Genomic DNA, 21,021 nt, shown 5'->3' on the forward strand with positions numbered 1-21,021 from the left:
GTTTCCTTTTAGGAAAAATTACCTCCTGTTCATTTCATTTCCCCTCCTGGCCCTTTTTCTTTTTCCTCTGTCCCCTTGCTCTTTTGCTTGTGTTTCTCCGCCGCTTGCTTCTCCTTTCTCTCTGTATATGCTTAGTCTAAGGGCTGGTCTACATTACTGCGGTAAATCGATCTAAGTTATGCAACTTCAGTTGGGTGAATAATGTAACTGAAGTCGACGTAGTTAGATCCACTTACCACGGTGGCTACACTGTGCTGTGTCAACAGGAGAGCGTCTCCTGTTGACTTCCCTTATGCTTCTTGGGGCAGTGTAGTTCACCAGACCCACTCAATCGACACTGCAGCATCGATTGCAGCAGTACTGATCTATCGATAAGTGCATGCCGTTAGCGTGCAGCCATTTTCCTTTGCCTTCTCTTAAGTAGCAAGATTCCTAATCTGACCCCTTATTCCCACTCAGGCTGCCCATAGAAGCAGATGGAAAGGAGAAGGAGCCATGAGACAGCACCAGGTGATTGCAGGCTCTCTGGACCACAGTTTGAGACTTGCTGAAGTAGGGTGGTGTACATTTTTTTTAAAGCTGCTGCTGAGTAAAGTTCTTTAAATTGTGGTTTAATTTGGAGGCAGTATAACCTCATTCAGTTACTATAACAGTATGAGGCCCATTTATCCTTGTCACGCTGTTGTCCTAACTTTGATAGTTTTTTTAACCAAAGCAGCTTCTTATATTGAATCATTTTTTCCCGTCCTAGATAGTTACGAAGAAATCCGCAAAGACTGAAAGAAAGCAGCTATAGTAAATGCATTTAATTTGGAATATTTTCCCATATAAGTTTCTGATGTGATATAATTTGGCCACAAACTTACTGTCTGCTTCTGTCGAGGTTCCTCCCCCACTCTGAACTCTAGGGTACAGATGTGGGGACCTGCATGAAAACCTCCTAAGCTTACTTTTACCAGCTTAGGTTAAAACTTCCCCAAGGTACAAATTAATTTTATCCTTTGTCCTTGGAATATCCACTGCCACCACCAAACTCTAACTGGGTTTACTGGGAAACGTAGTTTGGACACGGCTTTCCCCCCAGAATCCTCCCAACCCTTGCACCCCACTTCCTGGGAAAGGTTTGGTAAAAATTTGCATAGGTGACCACAGACCCAAACCCTTGGATCTGAGAACAATGAAAAAGCATTCAGTTTTCTTACAAGAAAACTTTTAATAGAAGTAGAAGTAAATAGAAGTAAAGGAATCACCCTGGTAAAATCAGGATGATAGATACCTTACAGGGTAATTAGATTCAAAATATAGAGAATCCCTCTAGGCAAAACCTTAAGTTACAAAAAAGACACACAGACAGAAATAGTCATTCTATTCAGCACAATTCTTTTCTTAGCCATTTAAAGAAATCATAATCTAACACATACTTAGCTAGATTACTTACTTAAGTTCTAAGACTCCATTCCTGGTCTATCCCCGGCAAAAGCAGCATATAGACAGACACAGACCCTTTGTTTCTCTCCCTCCTCCCGGGTTTTGAAAGTATCTTGTCTCCTCATTGGTCATTTTGGTCAGGTGCCAGCGAGGTTACCTTTAGCTTCTTAACCCTTTACAGGTGAGAGGATTTTTCCTATGGCCAGGAGGGATTTTAAAGGGGTTTACCCTTCCCTTTATATTTATGACAGCTTCTAATACAAGGCCACACAACATTGTCTACTAAACTGGAAGGCGGACAGGGAGAAGGGATTCAGAAAACTAGGTTAAAGTGTCTGTCTGCTGGGCACTAACGACAAGAGGCTCTGGAGCTTTGTTGGACAGTTTTTTCCCCAAGTGCAGTTTGTGCCATCAGTTTGTGCGGTTTGTGTGCAATTTGAATGACAGATTTAAAGAGGCTGACTCAGATAAAGGATACTTATTCATGCTACAACTAACCGATGAGAGAGGCTAAAGTGATTACCTTGGCTTCTATGTGTCGTAAATGGCCTGTCTAAGCAGAATTTTGAACATCCAAAAAGGCCAATTTTGGAGAGGACCTTGTGTATACAATCATCTGCATCTATACTCTTTCCTCCTGAAGCTATAGACAGCATATTTATGCTTAGTGAATTTAGACTCTTGAGTCAGAATTTCCTGAAACTCTTTATTTCAGGTGTTAGGCAGGAGTCCAAATTGATTCTCACTTTCCTGGTGTTCACAGATGGCATATAGCACAAGTGAAGATACTGTAGTTTTGAGATTGCAAATCTTATGAATTTGGGCCAGCTTGCATGAAGGAGGAGGTAGGAAGTGACAAGGTGTTCAAGGACTCCTGGTAAAGCTTATGCTTTTTAAAACTTAGCAAGAATGCATATATAATTCTTTATTACCATCATTTTACTTTTTATTAAGTGCTGCTGGTGTGCCTGGTGCAGTATAAAATGCACATAAGTGGTCCCCTGCGCCATGAACTTAGTCTGAAAGATAAGACTGGACACAGAGGATTTGGAATAGTAAATTGACAAACTCATACATAAGTTTGTCTTTTGTTTGGGGGCCTTCAGGAGAGTGATTTAAATGAGGGGAGAGTGGGTGTCTGGAGCACTGAGATTGGCATAGTTTATCTAAAGGTACATGATAATTCACAGTGTTTCCAGTTTCTAAACACGTTTATCCTTGCTGATTTTATTTTTTCTAGGGAATTTCAAACCAGACCATCCTCCAAATTTTCTTGATTACCCTCATCTGTCACTGCATCCTTCCTTTAGCTGGGTTTGTGTGTACTGACTGCATGGGCTTCCTTTAAGAGGCTATAAATGGTGCTTCACCATCAGCTGAGGGGGATATGTGAGAATGACACAAGGCACTTCTCCTCCTCAAACCGTCTGTCTACACTGCAATTCAAAACCCGCAGCTGGCCCATGCCAGCCAACTTGGGCTTTCAGGGCTCCAGGCTAAGGGACTGTTGAATTGTCTTGTAGATGTTCAGGCTTGGGCTGGAGCCTGAGCTCTGAGACCTTGGAATGTGAGAGGGTCCCAGAGATAGGGCATTAGCCCGTGCCCAAACATCTACACCGCAATTAAACATCCCATTAGCCCAAGCCCCATAAGCCCGTGTTAGCTGGCGTGGGCCAGCAATGTGTGTCTAATTGCAGTGTAGACATACTCAAAGGAGCTGCCTCTCCAGCACTCCCAGGTGTATCACATGATAGTTATCCACAAGGCTACCAAGCCAGCGCAAATATTACCTAATAGATAAGTCATTTATTTCCGGAAAAAGCTTCATAGCTCATATGAATGCAATTCTATAACTATATAAGCAAGTCACTGAACTACTTTGAGATTTTCGGAAAGTTCAAAGCTTGCAGGTGGTGGAGAGAGATGCTCTCTATTATTTATAAATAACTGAAATAAAAGCACATGAACATCAGCCAATCGCTCCAGCATTTAAGAGCGTTTTCCCCTTTAAAAATGGAGTTTAAGGTTTATTAGAATAAAATTACCATCTGATTGCTTTTCATCCCTACATACTTAATACTGAAGGTTTTTCAAAAACATGAGGATCCAAAACACCCTTTATAAAGAGAAAGGTTTATTGTACAACATGCCATGTGTGCCAGACATTGACCTTGCATAGAGCTAAATCAATGAGATTTAAGAGGCTAACATGTATTCTTTAATCATTATAATTAATCACTATGGTTATCTGAAAGCATTAGCTTTCAAAAACCAAATTTGTGGTTTCTTTCTAGCTGTCTTGTTAGCTGTGTGGATTGGTGATACACATGTGCATGATCTGCCACTAGAGTTGAGGCTCTGTAAGAATGTTAATGTGTAAGTGCCATTTTGAAGACCCGTGACTTAACCATAATAATTTGAAACTTTTGATTTAAAAAGACGACAACATTTGGCTAGTTATTACTCTCTTTTCTGCCTTAATCAGTTTTGTTATTTCAAATTTGTTATTGAAAAATAGCTTAGATATTTATCTTTGAAAAATTGTAACTTGGCATCCTTAAGACTACTTCTATATAAAAAGTCAAATTAGGGAAGACATACATGTATTTCAACATAGAATTAAAGAGAATACCAGCTTTGACCAACTAGTATTAGTTTGCTAGTCTGATGATTAGGACTAATTATGGTGAATCATGTTCATCTCAGATATTTTCTGCAATGATATTCTGCGTTAAGGTCAACATCCAATCCTGCTTTGTGCTATCATGTCTACATATATTATGGATCTTGGATCTGTGTGGTGGTAGGTACCAGCTGAGCTGTAATACCCTGTGAGAACAGGCGGAGTTAAAGAGGGTGCATCAGCCTGTACTTTGAATTTATATTTCTTTTTAGGGGCTGACTATTACTAACATGACTGTGCAATCTGTATTGTCCGCCAGCTATTAAGAGAACTCTCCTGCACTCTGAGGGTATGATCCAGCAAATCCCTTGACATTGGAGTTACCTTTTTTTCCCCCTTGAATAAGTCACATAAGTTGGGAATTTTGCAAATAGAAAATCAGTCACATAAGAGCTGGCACATTTTAAAAAACCTGAAATCTTTGACTTGGCATTTATGCTACAAGCTTTACTATTAAGTGTCTTCATTTATCTTTTTTTAAGTTAAATCTAGTATTGTCACTTGGCATTCTGAGATAATTTAGGTGAATTTTGTGTAACTTGTCTGTGTAGTGACTTAGTTATCCCTAACATTGGCTGCAGATTAATAGTTGCCAACCAGTCATTCAGTGAGCTGTAACAGCTAGCCCAATACTGTAGTCAGACCCTTTCCTAGACCCATGGAGACATGTTAGCTAGCTCAAATATGGTGAATCAATGGAGCGTAATGGGTTTCAATTGTTTTGTCTGCTTTGTTCATCCATTTCCTCTCCCCCCAAGAGGATCTCCTGCAATAGCAGGGTACAGTGAGAAATCAGAAATCAGAACTGGCTGTGGGCCTCCCTTAAGTTCATATCTGTCAGAGCATACTATGTGCTATTAAAACAAGAACAACCACCACCTAAAGAAAACGTAAGCTACTACCCAACCAACAGTTCATACATCTTAGTTAAGTTGGTTGCATCCTGAAAAGAAAGTTGTTGAACATATTTTTTTCTTGAATGTTTTCCTAATGGCTGCTTTGCTTTTCAAACGCAGGGCTCCAGCTACAAACTGTTTTAAATATTGTGATTGTTGTGCTAATTTTATACCCTGGTATGATCTAAAATGAAATACACAGACAAAGTTTGGCAGCTAATAACATTGGGTGTATTGTAGGCTGAACTGTGCAAGCTGCTCCACGGAATGCAGGTAGACTTGGAGCACGCTGCTAATTCGGGTTTCGTCCTTCCCACTTCAGTGGTATCAATATACCATATTCCTGACTTGCGTTTATCCTTTTTTTTGTTCCAGTCATGGGCACATCCTCTGCCTTAGCCCACTCTTCCTTCTTGACCTACGCAGTACTCTTTATTCTAGTCCAAAGACTCTTCTGATTGGAGACTATCATGTTGAATTAATGAATTTATGACATGGACAATGATCGTTAAAGTCTCAGTGAAGAACCCCCAAATAAATTTTGCTTTAGATCTAGGTAGAATGGCCTTCCCTAATTTGGCTTTTTATATAGAAGTAGTCTTAAGGATGCCAAGTTGCAACTTTTCAAAAATAAATAACTTGGTTGTTTTTCATATGAAATAACCAAATTGATTAAGGCATAAAAGAGAGTAATTACTAGACAAATGTTGTTGTTGTTTTTTTTAAATCAAAAGGCCTAAATGTTTAAAAAGACATTAAATTTAGAAATAACTGCAGATAGTAAAAAACCTAACCCACCTGTTGGAAGTAGGTAAATGTTCTGATACAGAAAAGGGAAATTCGGCACAAAGAGGGGGAGTGAGTTGCTCAAGATCAGTAGCACAGAGCTGGGAATAAAGCCCAGCTCTGACTCCCAGTTCTGTGCTTTAACCTAGAAACAGTACTACGAGGGTGGGGTGGGGTGGGGTGGGGTGTGTGGGGGGAATTAAACCATACATCAAGGAAAGTTAAAAAGCCACATGTGTGCTTGTGCATCTGGTTGCCTGTTTCTGAAATAAACAAGCAAAAGATGCATGTTTGATTTGCTTCCAGCATTCTTTTGAACTCCAATTCTTAACTAGAACAGCTTTGTCCCCCAAGGTTTTTATTTAAATTGGGAGCCTAACAATTATTGAAAGTCTTTGACATGGGCTAGCTCTAATAAAGCAGAAGCACATCTTGAGCAAAGTCAGTGACGGCTTTGTTCTGCAGTATCACTTTTGCTTACAATATTTGAAAACGCTATTTTATTCTTAAAGGAGCCTTCCCCACTGAGTTCAGTGTTCAGAGTTTATGCTGAATAAATGCTTTATAACATTTGCCTCCCCTGTTTGTAGTGTTACATCTTGTTGGTGTCTTACTGTGAAGTACCCGTCGGTCAGTCTGTAGCAAATTTAAATGCCCGTTTTGAGTAACATCAAGGCATTTACTTACCGCCTCAGCACAGCGTTTTAATGAAATGACTAACCTGTCAGCTTTGTGTACTTCAAACAACCGAGAGTGCTAAAGGAGTTGGCGGATGTGATCGCAGAGCCATTGACCATTATCTTTGAAAACTCATGGCGATCGGGGGAAGTCCCGGACGACTGGAAAAAGGCTAATGTAGTGCCCATCTTTAAAAAAGGGAAGAAGGAGAATCCTGGAAACTAAAGGCCAGTCAGCCTCACCTCAGTCCCTGGAAAAATCATGGAGCAGGTCCTCAAGGAATCAATTCTGAAGCACTTAGAGGAGAGGAAAGTGATCAGGAACAGTCAGCATGGATTCACCAAGGGCAAGTCATGCTTGACTAATCTAATTGCCTTCTATGACGAGATAATTGGCTCTGCAGATGAAGGGAAAGCAGTGGATGTGTTGTTCTTTGACTTTAGCAAAGTTTTTGACACTGTCTCCCACAGTATTCTTGCCAGCAAGTTAAAGAAGTATGGGCTGGATGAATGGACTATAAGGTGGATAGAAAGCTGGCTAGATTGTTGGGCTCAACGGGTAGTGATCAATGGTTCCATGTCTAGTTGGTAGCCAGTATCAAGTGGAGTGCCCCAAGTTTCGGTCCTGGGGCCGGTTTTGTTCAATATCTTCATAAATGATCTGGAGGATGGTGTGGATTGCACCCTCAGCAAGTTTGCAGATGACACTAAACTGGGAGGAGTGGTAGATACACTGGAAGGTAGGGATAGGATACAGAGGGACCTAGACAAATTGGAGGATTGGGCCAAAAGAAATCTGATGAGGTTCAACAAGGACAAGTGCAGAGTCCTGCACTTAGGATGGAAGAATCCAATGCACCGCTACAGACTAGGGATCGAATGGCTCGGCAGGCGGTCTGCAGAAAAGGACCTAGGGGTTACAGTGGACGAGAAGCTGGATATGAGTCAACAGTGTGCCCTTGTTGCCAAGAAGGCCAATAGCATTTTGGGATATATAAGTAGGGGCATTGCCAGCAGATCGAGGGACATGATCGTTCCCCTCTATTCGACACTGGTGAGGCCTCCTCATCTGGAGTACTGTGTCCAGTTTTGGGCCCCACACTACAAGAAGGATGTGGAAAAATTGGAAAGAGTCCAGCGGAGGGCAACAAAAATGATTAGGGGACTGGAATACATGACTTATGAGGAGAGGCTGAGGGAACTGGGGATGTTTAGTCTGCGGAAGAGAAGAATGAGGGGGGATTTGATAGCTGCTTTCAAGTACCTGAAAGGGGGTTCCAAAGAGGATGGCTCTAGACTGTTCTCAGTGGTAGCAGATGACAGAACAAGGAGTAATGGTCTCAAGTTGCAGTGGGGGGGAGATTTAGGTTGGATATTAGGAAAAAGCTTTTTCACTATGAGGGTGGTGAAACACTGGAATGCGTTACCTAGGGAGGTGGTGGAATCTCCTTCCTTAGAGGTTTTTAAGGTCAGGCTTGACAAAGCCCTGGCTGCGATCATTTAGTCAGGGATTGGTCTTGCTTTGAGCAGGGGGTTGGACTAGATGACCTCCTGAGGTCCCTTCCAACCCTGATATTCTATGATTCTAAGGAGTGATGCTTGAAATGTGTGATCTTGCAACTACCGTGTCTCATTTTCTTCATAAATTTCATACCTGAGGCAAGTTGTTACATGGACATCCTCTGTAATCGCTTCGTACGTTGTAGGAGTTTACTGTTGCAGGGAGCAGTCTCACCTCTCATCAAACAAGACAATAGCAGTTGTAATAGGTGATATGCTGTGTGTGTGCATAATGTATGTGAACACTATTAATTGACCGGAAAGAAGACCCTTATGCACTTATTTCTGTTGTGTGAGCTGAAAAATATTTTAGTGCAAAACAGTAAGTAAAGCACTTACAATGGTGTTACCATGTATTCATATCCATTTAACTTCATCTAGCATGAAATTAAGACTACATTTCTGGCGTGGGGGTTATTTGGTGCGTCTGTGAGAATTAGCGGGATATTGCATTATTGTAGTTTTCATTACCATGGGGTTGCCCTGTTTTAAAACTCATCACAACTCCGGTTGATAAGTTATTGCAAAGGTGGGGTGGCCTTGAAAACTGGGTTTTGCAAGTATTTTATTATTTATTCATTGAGAAAGTGGTGGGAATGGGTTTAGAACAGACTAGTAGAGTAACCCAGAATTCCCGGTATAAATAATGTAGATTGTTTAAAGAATTTCCTTGGATCTGTAAATGTCTCTTACTTTTGTAGATGCCTATTATACATCATTGGTTGTGTGTTTTAGCCCCAGAGGACTTAACAGATTTTCTGTAAGAGGAAAGTCTCTTAGAGGAGGGTGAAACAAACCGTTGTCCAGCCCATGCAAAGGACTGCTGCTGAGATCATTGTCCTTTCCCACCAATCTATTGCTGGGATTTGCAGAAGAGTCCAAGGAAGCTAGATGTGTAACTCCCGCTGCAAATGCAATCAAATTTGGGCACCTAAATCCCATAAGGCATCTTTGGAAATGCCAGCCTCATTCATGCCTTTGGGCACAATTCGCTGGATGGCATTATATACACTTATGGAGCTATATTGAAATAACGGTTTCTGAATCCATCCCCTGTCTTTCTGGAGATGTAAATAATCAGAGCTGACTAGAAAACAGAAACCATTTCTAGTGAGAAATTTCATATTTTTGAAAAAATGTTCATCCCAAATGAGGGTGAAAAGTGGACTGCAAAAATTTTCATGGGAAGGGATTTATAGAAAAATTCAGGAGAACAAAACTGGGATTTTTCTGCTTCTCAATTGCCCACCTTGAAGACTTTTGAAGACTAGAGCCTTCCAGCCTGGGTGCTGGGGAGGCAGAGTCTCTGGCAGCGAAGGTTGGGGAAGGCAGGGAGACTGAAAGCTAGGGAGGCAGTGTCAGGGCACTCAGCTTTGTGGAGAAGGAACTTCCATAATTTTTATAGTCAAGGGCAAGATTATGATGAGATTTCATGTCATTCTTCATGTTCGGGGCTTCCACATGGCAGTCTCATTCTGTCGTTGTGATTGTTCCCCTCTATTCGATATTGGTGAGGCCTCATCTGGAGTACTGTGTCCAGTTTTGGGCCCCACACTACAAGACGGATGTGGAAAAATTGGAAAAGTCCAGCGGAGGGCAACAAAAATGATTAGGGGACTGGAATACATGACTTATGAGGAGAGGCTGAGGGAGCTAGGATTGTCTAGTCTGCGGAAGAGAAGAATGAGGGGGGATTTGATAGCTGCTTTCAAGTACCTGAAAGGGGGTTCCAAAGAGGATGGCTCTAGACTGTTCTCAGTGGTAGCAGATGACAGAACAAGGAGTAATGGTCTCAAGTTGCAGTGGGGGAGGTTTAGGTTGGATATTAGGAAAAACTTTTTCACTAGGAGGGTGGTGAAGCACTGGAATGCGTTACCTAGGGAGGTGGTGGAATCTCCTTCCTTAGAGGTTTTTAAGGTCAGGCTTGACAAAGCCCTGGGTGGGATGATTTAGTTGGGGATTGGTCCTTCTTTGAGCAGGGGGTTGGACTAGATGACCTCCTGAGGTCCCTTCCAACCCTGATATTCTTTGATTCAATGATGCAAGAGCGGGGGGCTTGGGACTCCTGGCTGCAAGCATGAGGGGTCGGGGGCTTAGCCCTGCGGGGCTGGGTCTCAGGGCTTCAGCAAGGGGGGGCTTGGGGCTTCAGCCGCAGAGCTGGCCAGGGTGGGCCTCTGGGCTCCAGATTTTAGCCTTCAGGCTGGGTGGGGGTTTGGGGCTTTAGCCTTGCGGGACTGGGTGCAGGGGGCTTCAGCTGGGGGTGGGGGGTTGGGGGCTTCTGCCCCACGGGGGCACCAGGGCTTGGGACTCCAGGTTTCAGCCCTGGGCTTGGGGCTTTCAGCCCTGCGGGGAGCGCTAGGGCTTCTGCCGCAGGGCCCCATGCACCCGTGAAACTGGCTTATAGCCCCCCAGGGGAGCATGGCCCCTTGGATGAGAACCGTTGATCTAGTCAGTCCTCCAGCATAACATTGGCCATTGAATTTCATTGGCCATTGTAACAGACCTCTTGATGTCCCTGGGGTCTGAATTTTGGTATAGTGTAGTGGCTCTCCCCTTCTAAAGGTGATCTCCTTCAAATCCCCATTGGTAACAAGAACTAGATTCCATCCCCCTCCCTATCCCCAGCCTCTTTAGCTTTGCTGTCAGGTAAAACGTGAAGAATGCTCCTTTCACTTGTGAGACTTGTTTCTATTGAGTATAATTTCACCTTTGGAAGAATGCCATCTTGTACTATCAGCAGATAAAAAGACAAGCCTGAGAGTGCAGGAAATTTTACAAGAAATCAAGTTGGCAAAACACCATTGCAGATCATCATACATTACTGAATTGCATCTCAAATTTGTGTTACAGATGGTTTAAATGTAGAGTGCACTTTAAAGTTTAAAACTGACAGACATTCAGCGTGTTGTGTATTTAACCCTGCAATTATAGGAATCATTTTTTGAAACATAATGAATGGGCAGATGGTTGCTATATCAGTAATTTGGCCAAATCCCTAGCTGGAAGCCCCATGCTTTACTGCCTCCCTCCCTCCCTCCCTCCCTCTCTCTCTCTCTCTCTCTCCAAAAAAAAAAAAAAAAAGACAGCAGATGAAGATTCACAGAATTGGGGAGGCAGAGCACATTAAGGCTTTCTACAGAGATTTTTTTAATAGAGTTGTGAACAGAACAGTATTAAAAGAAAAACCTCAATTGTTCATTTTTCATTCTTTGTTGGTTTTGCTGGAAATGACCTGCATTAATACCCTGAACAACATTTAGGGCTGTTGTTTGCAGGACAGTAATCCTTTTGAAGATATTAATCTTGCAGTCCCTCACTTTGTCTCTCCCATCTATAAAATAGGTAAGCATTATTATGCCCACTTGACAGAGGAGTGAACTGTCTTACCCAAGCTTACGCAGTAAGTCAGTGGTTGAACTGGGAATGGGATACGGGAGTCATGATGATCCGTTGTCTGCAAGAATACAATTAATAGACAGCATTCTTCCCCATGATGCACTTGTGCAGTCCCCTTGTTCAGAGGTGTATGCAAATTAGTGTGTAGTGTTGTATCTTGATAGACCCAATTTCTTTTGTCAGGTTAGTGTTCAGCTTTTGTGAAGCTGCTCCTTAAAACGTTTGCATATGAATGATTAAGTATTGATTGTTCCTTGGCCAAAAATATATTCTGTTTTTCCCTGGGTTACAACATGTAATGAAAGCAGCACTTGTGATGTTGGGGCTGCATATGGTATGTAAAACTTGAAGAAAAGCCGATATAGTCCATTAGTGATTTACTGGAATTGTTCTGACAGTTGTGGTTAGTGATAATGACTTACAGTAATGGCCGTCCCTGTTTTAGTTCATTTAGTTTGTTTCCTGTGGGTAATATGCAACAATTATGGGGGTTGGGGGTCAGTCTCTCCAGGAGCCTGCACTGCCAAGAGCAGAGAGCCTCCAGAAACTTCATTATGGGGATCTTGGTGCCATCCAGCCAATCACTTTTGGGCTCTTACTAGTGATAGGAAACCAGCTGCTTCACTTAGTTAACTTCTGAGGTATAGATGATTTGGGATAGTCTCTTTTTATATTAGGCTTTTAACTATCCTCCTCAGATAAATTGTGTACTAGAAACTGACAGGAAATAGGTGGCTTCGTGGTAGCCTTATAGCAGGGGTAATCAATTATTTTCTGTCAAGGTCCAAATTTCTTGATCAAGGTCCAGACTCCAGAGAAGAAAATAATAAATTACAATAATGATGATAATAAGTAAATAAAAACATTTCAGGGTCCGTTCAAAAGCATCTGATGGTCCGGATTTGGCCCACGGTCCACCTATTGACAACCCCTGCCTTATAGGGTCCCTTCAAAGGACAAAAAGTAGCCTTTGTTAAATCAGTAGGTTTCTCTTTGTGCTTTAGGCCCAGAATACAGCACTAACAGGTGAGGTATTCTGTCTGCAGGTATTGATACTGGGCTTGGTACTGTAGTATCTGAGCACTTTACAAGTTCTCATTTATAACTTCAAGGTAGTCCTTTCTGAGGAGCCCCTTGGAGCAAGGAAGTAAAGATTTGGATGGCAATTTTGGTGGGTATGAGAGAGAATTGAGGCTGAATGGGAGAGATCACAAATAGTAAGCAAATAATATGTAGCCTGAGCTGCTGAATAATGCTGATTTTCCCCACACGCTAGTCTAATCAGATGGTTAGATGATGCCAACATCTGCTGCCTGTGAATGTACCATGTAGCGTGGCTCCTTGTTCAGTCTCTAGTATTTTAATAAATAATTCTGCCAAAGCATTTGTGGCAAGTTGTCTAGGAAATTTTGTTGGAATTTAAAATGTGAGGCTTTCCCCCTTGCTGCTGTTATAAGCATTTCCAGGCATAGTGCTCAGTGACTGGTTGCCATTTGTTCTCACTTGCATATTTTTATGATGCATAAACTGTATATGGACCATTTGAAAAGAAATTAAACTCCCAGTGACATTGTATGCCCACTGGCCAGGGTGAGGGATTATATTTCAATGCCTTTCACTCCAGATTTAACAGATTGCTTATGCTGATGGGAGTTGCATTAGAAGATAAATTCTTTAGTGCCAGTATTGCTCTGTTGTCTCCCTACCAATTTAGTGTCTGCTCTCAATCTTCATGCAACTCTCTGGCTACCAAATGTTAAATTCCACACTACAGTGATCTGCAGAATAAGCCCACTTGGATGTTTAGAGTCTGTAAATGGGGTGTTCAATCAAGATTTCTGCATATCTGTGTAATATCTTAATGTTAATGTCTCATGTGCCTGCAGGATATTTGTGCAGGTCTTTGTGCTTGAGAACTGCAGACATTCTACACTTTTTCATTATGCCTATGAGAAAGTAAAGTCTGAAAACTGTTACTCTGAGCCTTTTTATCTTCAAGAATTTGTTTTAATTAATATATGAAGCAAAACCTGCAAGCTTGCAGTTTGCTCAGAGATTTGTACCTCTATCCATCTGCTCTCAAAATTGTTTCAGTATAAGGAACCATTTATCCCTGAAAACACTCATTTCATCTCAAGTCATTACCTTTTTGACTGATTATCTCTCTTTCAGATTTTGTCATGGTGGAGACCTGAGATTTATACTTTGTAGTCAAACCTATCCCCCTACTCCCCCTGTTTGTCATATGCTTTTCACATACCTCAAGCTGCTGCTTCCACCAATACTTGGCTAGAGGCTCAGCAAGGACTTTCCTGTTATTTGCATGGGGCTCTTTTTACGGTGTTTCCTTTTATGGACAGTAGCATTACAAAGGTGGAAATTTTAATTTCATTTTTAGTTTCCTTTTTGGTGGACAAAACATTTTGTTCACTACCACAGAATAAAATGTATTCTAGTTTTCATTCCCTGCTTAATCTTAAAAAGTTGAATGATCTGAGTTTTTTTTTTCTTTTTGCCCAAAACAAGAGAGATGTTTGATCTTTGCTTTTGATCAATCAGAGCTTTTTACTTTAGAGCCTCCACTTGTTTTTTTCAAAATGATTGAGTAGCTGGCCGTGCAAGTCAAGTATGCTTTCTCCTGGTCTGTATGTTTGTAATATTACATTCCTTGAAGTTTCTAGTTGCCTAGCCTGGTGATCCGGGTCTGTGAATGTAGAAGTGATCTAATGCAAGCAGTTTGGTGGAATCCAGGTTGGCAATTAATCACACTCCTCCAACTGAAAGATAGGGTGTGCCCCCAACACCAGCCAATAAGGTTAACAAGGGCATGAGTGGCCAGTTGGGTCACCTGGCATCACCTGAAAGAGAGGGCCAGGATTAATTGAGTGTGAAGCCCAGCTAGGGAAGTGCTAGGCCAGCTCTATAAAGTCAAGGGGCTGAAAGAAGAAGGGGGCTGGAATCTGCAGTCACTTCCTGGAAGGAGGGAGGTCATCCGGACTCAGGAGAAAGCCCCAAGGGGAGAGTATGCAGTGGGATTCTGTCCTGTAGTAAGGAGTCTAACACAAGGCTGGGAAGGGTTAAGTAGCCATGGAAGTAGAGTAAGCTCCAGTGGTAAACCCAGAAGCAAGAAAGAGAGGATCGGGAGGCTTGGTAGGAAGGAGCCCAGGGAAACAGCAACAGGAGATGGGGACTGAGGGCCTAGATTGCTGGTAGAGGGTCTCTGGGCTGGAACCTGGTATAGTGGGAGACCTGGGTTCCCCTGCCAGTCACTGAGATAGTGGCACACAGGCCAAAGTGAGGCTGACCAATCTGGAAATGCATTTGGACAGTGGTCCTGCTGAACTGTGTAACTTCAGAAGGGGTGGACCAAACAGTGACCTGGCTGGAGAGCCAAATTACTGGAACAAAGACTGTTGCAAAGCAACCAATGAGTAGCAAGGGGCACCTGCTGTACTGGGAGCTGCATTCCCAGACTAGATGCAAGGAAGCACACCTGCAGTGTGTAGTGACCCCGTTACAAAGAGAAACAAAGTAAAGCTACTAGCTTTACAAATGAAATGAGCTCCAGCTACAAAAAGAGAGGAAAAGAAAGAGCCAGCAATATGCTGTTAGCCAGTCTACTCTGTGTTTTCTCATTTATATCAAAATGATTCTTACTGTTATGAAATAGGGTCCTGAAGTTTATGCTTGAAGCATCTGATTGTGTCTCAGAAGATAAAGTACCCTCCTTAGCCTTCTTTCATAAAAGGACTTTGAGGTGTGTACAAATTAACTGTCTTGCTGACACTTACATAACTTCGTTCCGTTTCAAGTAAACCCACTGGGTGAAATCCTGGTCCCAGTGATGTCAGTGGCAAAATTCTCATTGGCTTGAATAGGACAAAGATTTATCCCATTTTTTAATCATGAAGTGACAGTCGGCATCAGTGATTGAATTCACTGCTATTTCGCTGGCAAACCTGACTTGGGAGGCAGGATATTTGGTGGTTAAAAATTTTGTATTGTGAGCAGGGTTCTTCTCCCCCCCGCCCATCCCCCAAGCCCTCTCTTGTTTCACTTGATCTATATCTGTCTTTATGTAGATGACAAATTGGAAGATCTTTCCTATTGTTACAGTACTTGCATGAAGGCCTGATTATTTCATATGCATTATTGCTACAGTTGGATTCATGCCATCTGCTATAATATTTGATTGTCTCAGCATCTTTTCATCATTCCTTTCAGAGGTATTTTTAAATGACTTTGTCAAAGCTCCATCTGTGTGGACAGGTGAAAAATTCCTGGCATATTGAAACAGATGGCAAATCAGAGTAATATTGCCCTGAACAATCATTGCTTGCTTAGATGTTCACAGAGTAATGTCCACCAGATTTGCAGTTTTCATTTGGAAAACAGAACAGCAAAGTCATGATATTTTATAAGGAGCCCATTTGTCTATGCTTTGAGCTTGTCAGTTAAGCAGGGAAATTAACTACCTCATACCTCAGTTAGCTACTAATTACTTAGGTTCATATTCATTGTTTTAACTATTTTCTTTTTCTTGACTTTGCATACTTTTCATATTCTGTACCACTAGCATGTATAGTTTGTCTGGTTTGTTTTTCACCTGGCGCATAGGTTTAAATGTCCTTCCATCTTTAGATCAAATTTGAACAAAATTAAATTGTTAATAGGAAAGCACAGAGCATGCTTCCTAAAATATTGATCAGACATTTTCTGTTCCTTTTAACATTTGTACCAAAAAACCTCCTCAGCACATCAGATTCTGATTTCATCACAAACAAGTAGTGTCTGAATAGAACTAGACAAGCTACCTGTAGAGATTTAACTTCCTTAGAGATCTGTGAATGTTTAAAATATTTCAATTAAACATTTCAGTTGAAATAACTCATGATTTTGAGTCAAAGCAGGCAAAGTGCAAAATTTTGTTCTGCCATGCTTTCTTTATGTACTTTGAATTACTGAAGTCACCTGAAATCAAGCTCTGAAGAATTTTTGCACAAGTCAGCAGATAACCTTAGATTTTCTCCATTCTACAAGTGCAAGTTTTCAGTCACCATACTAAATTCTGTTTTCACATTTTAATTTCTGAGCAGAATAAAGTGTAGGTAATTATATAAAAATAGTAAACTTGTCATTTAAAAACACTGTAAATCAAGCTTCCTTGTTCTAACATCCTGGCAGTAGAAATTAACATAAAATGTTCTACTGAGATGCAGCAAATGTTCAGGAAGAGTCAAGATAGTACAGTGGGTTGAAGCATTAGCCATCCTCTCCTCTCGGATGGAATTCCAGGAAGTGTATGCGCACAGTAATACCAGCTTATGAAAGTAACTTATGTTAAATATAGAACTGTGGTCTAGTAGTTACAGTTTCAGGACTTTGGATTCTTTTCCTGACTGCCATGTGTGTACTGTAGGACTTCGGGTGAATCACATAACCTCCCCATTTCTTGATATATCCAGTTGTAAAATGGATGGTATAAAGCTTACCTATATCTTGGATGGGTGGGTGTGGAGTTCAATGCATTTTAAAAGCCTTGGCTGAGAGAGACCATGTGAATACATATCATTGTCTGTCATTCGGACAGACTTCCTATGATTTGACATATGCTCAAGTTTGATTCTTGAAAAGTTTTCATACTTCTTTTAAACTTTAAGATTTCTAATACATTGATCTTGTCTATAAACTACTGCTATCTCTTTAAAGAGTCATGGGCAAAATGTCAGGAAAAAATGTAAGTCCTAAAGCAGCTGAGTAACAATGACTGTAAACTGCATAACTACACATCCTAGTTCACTTTGTGCTGAGGTTTGTACATGTGTTGCAGGTTGGTGACTGGAGTATGCTTTAGAAAATACTGCCAATCTGTTCAGCTTCGCAGTGAGAGGCAGTCAAAGGAAGGTGTGACCTTGGAAAACTGAGATGAAGGATATATTGAAGTAGTGATGTGCAGTAGATTTGCATGAATTCCCAGCTTCAAGGAGATTTACGTGATCAGAATAGAGGGGTCTAGACCATCTAGTATAAGAACACCAAGACTGGTTTGTTCTGTCCTACACAAGTCAGTTTTACTTGCTGTGCTTCATTCATTCTGAAGAGACTTTCACATGCATCTGATACCTTTGGAACAAATGAAAATCATTGCCATTTATAAAAATGAAGAATTGCTGCATTTTTGTTACTTCGGTTCAGATGGCTGTAACATTTTTTGTGGTGGAGTTTTCTTCTAATCCACCTGAATGGTGTAGGTGATGAAAGATGTATGGCTGTGTTAGCCCAGATTATCCACCTCTGCCAGTCTTCACCACAGAGTTAGCTTTATTTTGGAGCTGAAGTGATTTTGTGTGTGGATAGTTTATGGAGTGCTTTGGGATATAAGGTGCAGTAGAAGTAAGCTAATCCATTGCCTATTGCTTGACTCATTGTGTTTGTGATCAAAGTGCTTCAGAGCAGATGCACTCTGTTATGACAGCATGAGATTCATCCAACTGGAAGAAGACTTAATTAGAAAAGAGATTCTGTTTATACACATTTTGGTAATCAGATGTAATGGGAATAGAAATAGAAGACATGCACAAATTCATTTTGAAGAGTTACATATTTTTATAGTAAATTGTTATTGCTATAGAAAAACCTTTTTTCACCCCAAAGCGTAGTCTGTCAAAACTCCTGTGCATTGAACTGAACTGGGATGTGATCTGTCAGCATTTTGAATCTGGCTGTAGGTTTAACCAAGTTTTATTAAAACCAAATATTGCATCTGATGAGTATATCAGTTCTGTATGATGAAGCTGGTTGCTAAACTGCTGCACGGCTTGTGGGAATGTGGCAGGGGAGTTTCATTGGGGATGGGATACCTGAGAGCCTATAACCTGAGCCAGGAGAGGGAGGGGGGAGGTAACACCTCTGCCTGGGAAACTGGACAAAGACTGCAGGGGAGAGCCTGCTGGAGGGGTTTTTGGTTTCAGTTTTGTGCTGGGTGGTGGAACGCAGGGAACCCCAGGGCAGGGGTCTAAGCTCCCTGCCCCCCAGAAGGACTTGACTGAGGGGTCCTGGTTGTACCCACAAGCTCTGTTTTAGACTGTGTTCCTATTGTCCAATAAACCTTCTGTTTTGCTGGCTGAGAGTCATGGTGAATCCCAGGAAGAGGGGTGCAGGACCTGGACTCCCCCACACTTTGTGACGCTAGGCTCCAGAGGCTGACAGTGACATCTTGCCCCTGTAAATAGGGCTGTAACTTTCCTTTGGTTTAAAGGCACCATGTGGCCGCTTATGGCCCCTCCCAGACTTTGTGGGAGTCTCACTTTCACTGAACACACCACCAAAGAGCATTTCATGGGTGGCTTTTAAGTTATTTGAATTATCATATAACCTCTCCGTTTCTTGATATATCCAGTTGTAAAATGGATGGTATAAAGCTTACCTATATCTTGGATGGGTCTTGAATTATCAGACCCTAGTCATTTGTGGCATGGGGAACAGCGGAAGAGGAGGTCTGCAAAAATACATTTTACACTTGCAAAAACTTTTGGGGTTTTTTCTTGGGGGTGTTTTTTGGGTGGGGCAGGAGGGGAGGTTGCCACTCATGTATGCAGCAGCAGTCATTCTTGAGACAAAAATACCTGCAGACTAAAACTGGCATTTCCATTAGGTATAACAGCATTGCCTGGTTGTTTAATTGTAGACAGTTGCAGACATTGAGATGCCTGCTGGGTGCCTGTAACGCTGACTGGAATTCTTCTCCTAACCAAACACCCAAACAAATGATCATGTCACACCACTGATGAGACTATTTGGCTCCAAAGAATATTCATAAATGCACACTGTGTCCAGTTACCAGTTTGTACTCTGCACTTCACAAACTCTGCAATGTGTTTTTCATTGTTAATGTACAAAAACTCAGAAATGTACACAGTTGTGCTTTTCATCTGTTATTTAGTCTCTTATTTCCTCTAGATCAGCATCATTTTGGGTCACCCACACAATCCACCTGTTGGAGTTAGAGGAGATATCAGTGTTCTAAAGGAACACACTCAAATTGGTTATGTACCATTGAGAAATTTTTCTTTCCTTCCTATCTCCTCCAGCGATTAGTGGATGCCCTGAAACTTGATATTTGGCTACCTTTACATAGTCTCCATAACTACAGTATTTGGCTGTCTCCCCAGACTGACTACTGATCGTGTGAAGAAGCAGGTTTTTTAGATTGTTCTAATTTACTTGCTACTGATTTGAGTGACTTTATTTTAGAGGCTGATGGGGACCAATCCACTTTTACTACACCCTTACAATCTTGACTGCCTCGGTTGAGTCCTCTATATTTCTTTTCACACTGAATATTTTTGGCTGGCTGTAGTCACTCTCAATGTTTTCATAATATTAACCCAAGCCATGGACTACACTGAAAATAGCAACTTGTTTGTTTTCACTCTCCTTAACACAGACAAATCGGGACATCTTGTGTTAGCATCTGCTTCTGGGAGAGTGAATATATATATACACACACACTGCACAAGTTGCTACTTGGGTGTGATCACACTAGTGTGATAGGGCGTACATGTGGGGATTTCTGGTAAAGTTTCAAGTTGGGCAGATTGTTGCAAAGAGGAGGCAGAACTCAGCTCTGCTTTCAGATGGCTCATGGAAACTTATTTTCTTGAGCTAATTGAAGGAAAAACTGAGTCCTGGAAGTGAGTGGGAGCAAAAAGAATGTAAGGTGAGAATAACCATACCTCTTTTACTTCCCATACCCCTTTTACTTTGGCAGCAATAAATTCGACTTTACTGTGGAGGACTGTGTGTTGTTTTAAATAAAAACTTCAGATTGATTTCTATGCCAGGTTAAAGTAGCAAACACTTCCCTTTCTCAGCATCTCTTCTAGGATTCATGTAGTTCTGTGGAATAAACATTGCGTAAGATGAAGACACGTAAATTGTTCAACAGTGATGTATGGAACAAAGAGAAGAAATGCACTTAAGTCCTACAACATAGATCTGAATGTACTGCCTTGATTTGGGGAGAGGGGTGGAATTTTTGTTTTGTTTTGTGTTAATTCATGCTGGTCAAGAGATTTTTTTTTTCTTCTGTTTTTTACACTCCTAAGCTGATGCTGAGTGTTTGTTGATTTAATTGTGCATTTTAAAAAAGGTGTATACTCGACTAGATATTCTTAAATTTAGAAATATGGGAGCATCACCTGATGACAGATACTGAAATATTGTGATGATGAAGATGAGTGTGGAATAAAAACCTAGATACATTGCACTGCTACGTTAAAGTTTTACCTGCTTTATTGCGAGACACTTCTGTTTTCAGTGTTTTGTAACTTGCTATAAAATATAGCTTTGAAATGAAACTGGGTATTTACAATAACCTGAGTTATAGAAAAAACAATCATTTGAATGTTCCAGGCATTTTGTTTGTTCGCTAACCTCACGTGGCTTTTATGTTTAAATGAAATGTTCCTCTCCGTGACATTGTCTCCACAGAGCTCTGCTGTGGGCTTTATATTCCTAGGGATGTAGCAATGGAACTTGCTGAGTAGCAGTCGTCAGCTAGGAGTCACGTGCCTGGCTCTCAAGTTCGAAGTTC

The 21,021-nt window shown here is 41.4% G+C and overlaps 1 protein-coding gene across 2 annotated transcripts in view; it reads left to right on the forward strand.

The window, feature by feature from the left end:
* The window catches only part of GOSR1 (golgi SNAP receptor complex member 1), a 65,578-nt gene that overhangs the window by 21,839 nt on the left and 22,718 nt on the right, over positions 1 to 21,021 (forward strand). The gene's annotated exons all lie outside the window — the stretch shown is intronic.

Source organism: Natator depressus, chromosome 17, assembly GCF_965152275.1.
Source record: "Natator depressus isolate rNatDep1 chromosome 17, rNatDep2.hap1, whole genome shotgun sequence".
NCBI classification, from domain to species: domain Eukaryota; kingdom Metazoa; phylum Chordata; order Testudines; family Cheloniidae; genus Natator; species Natator depressus.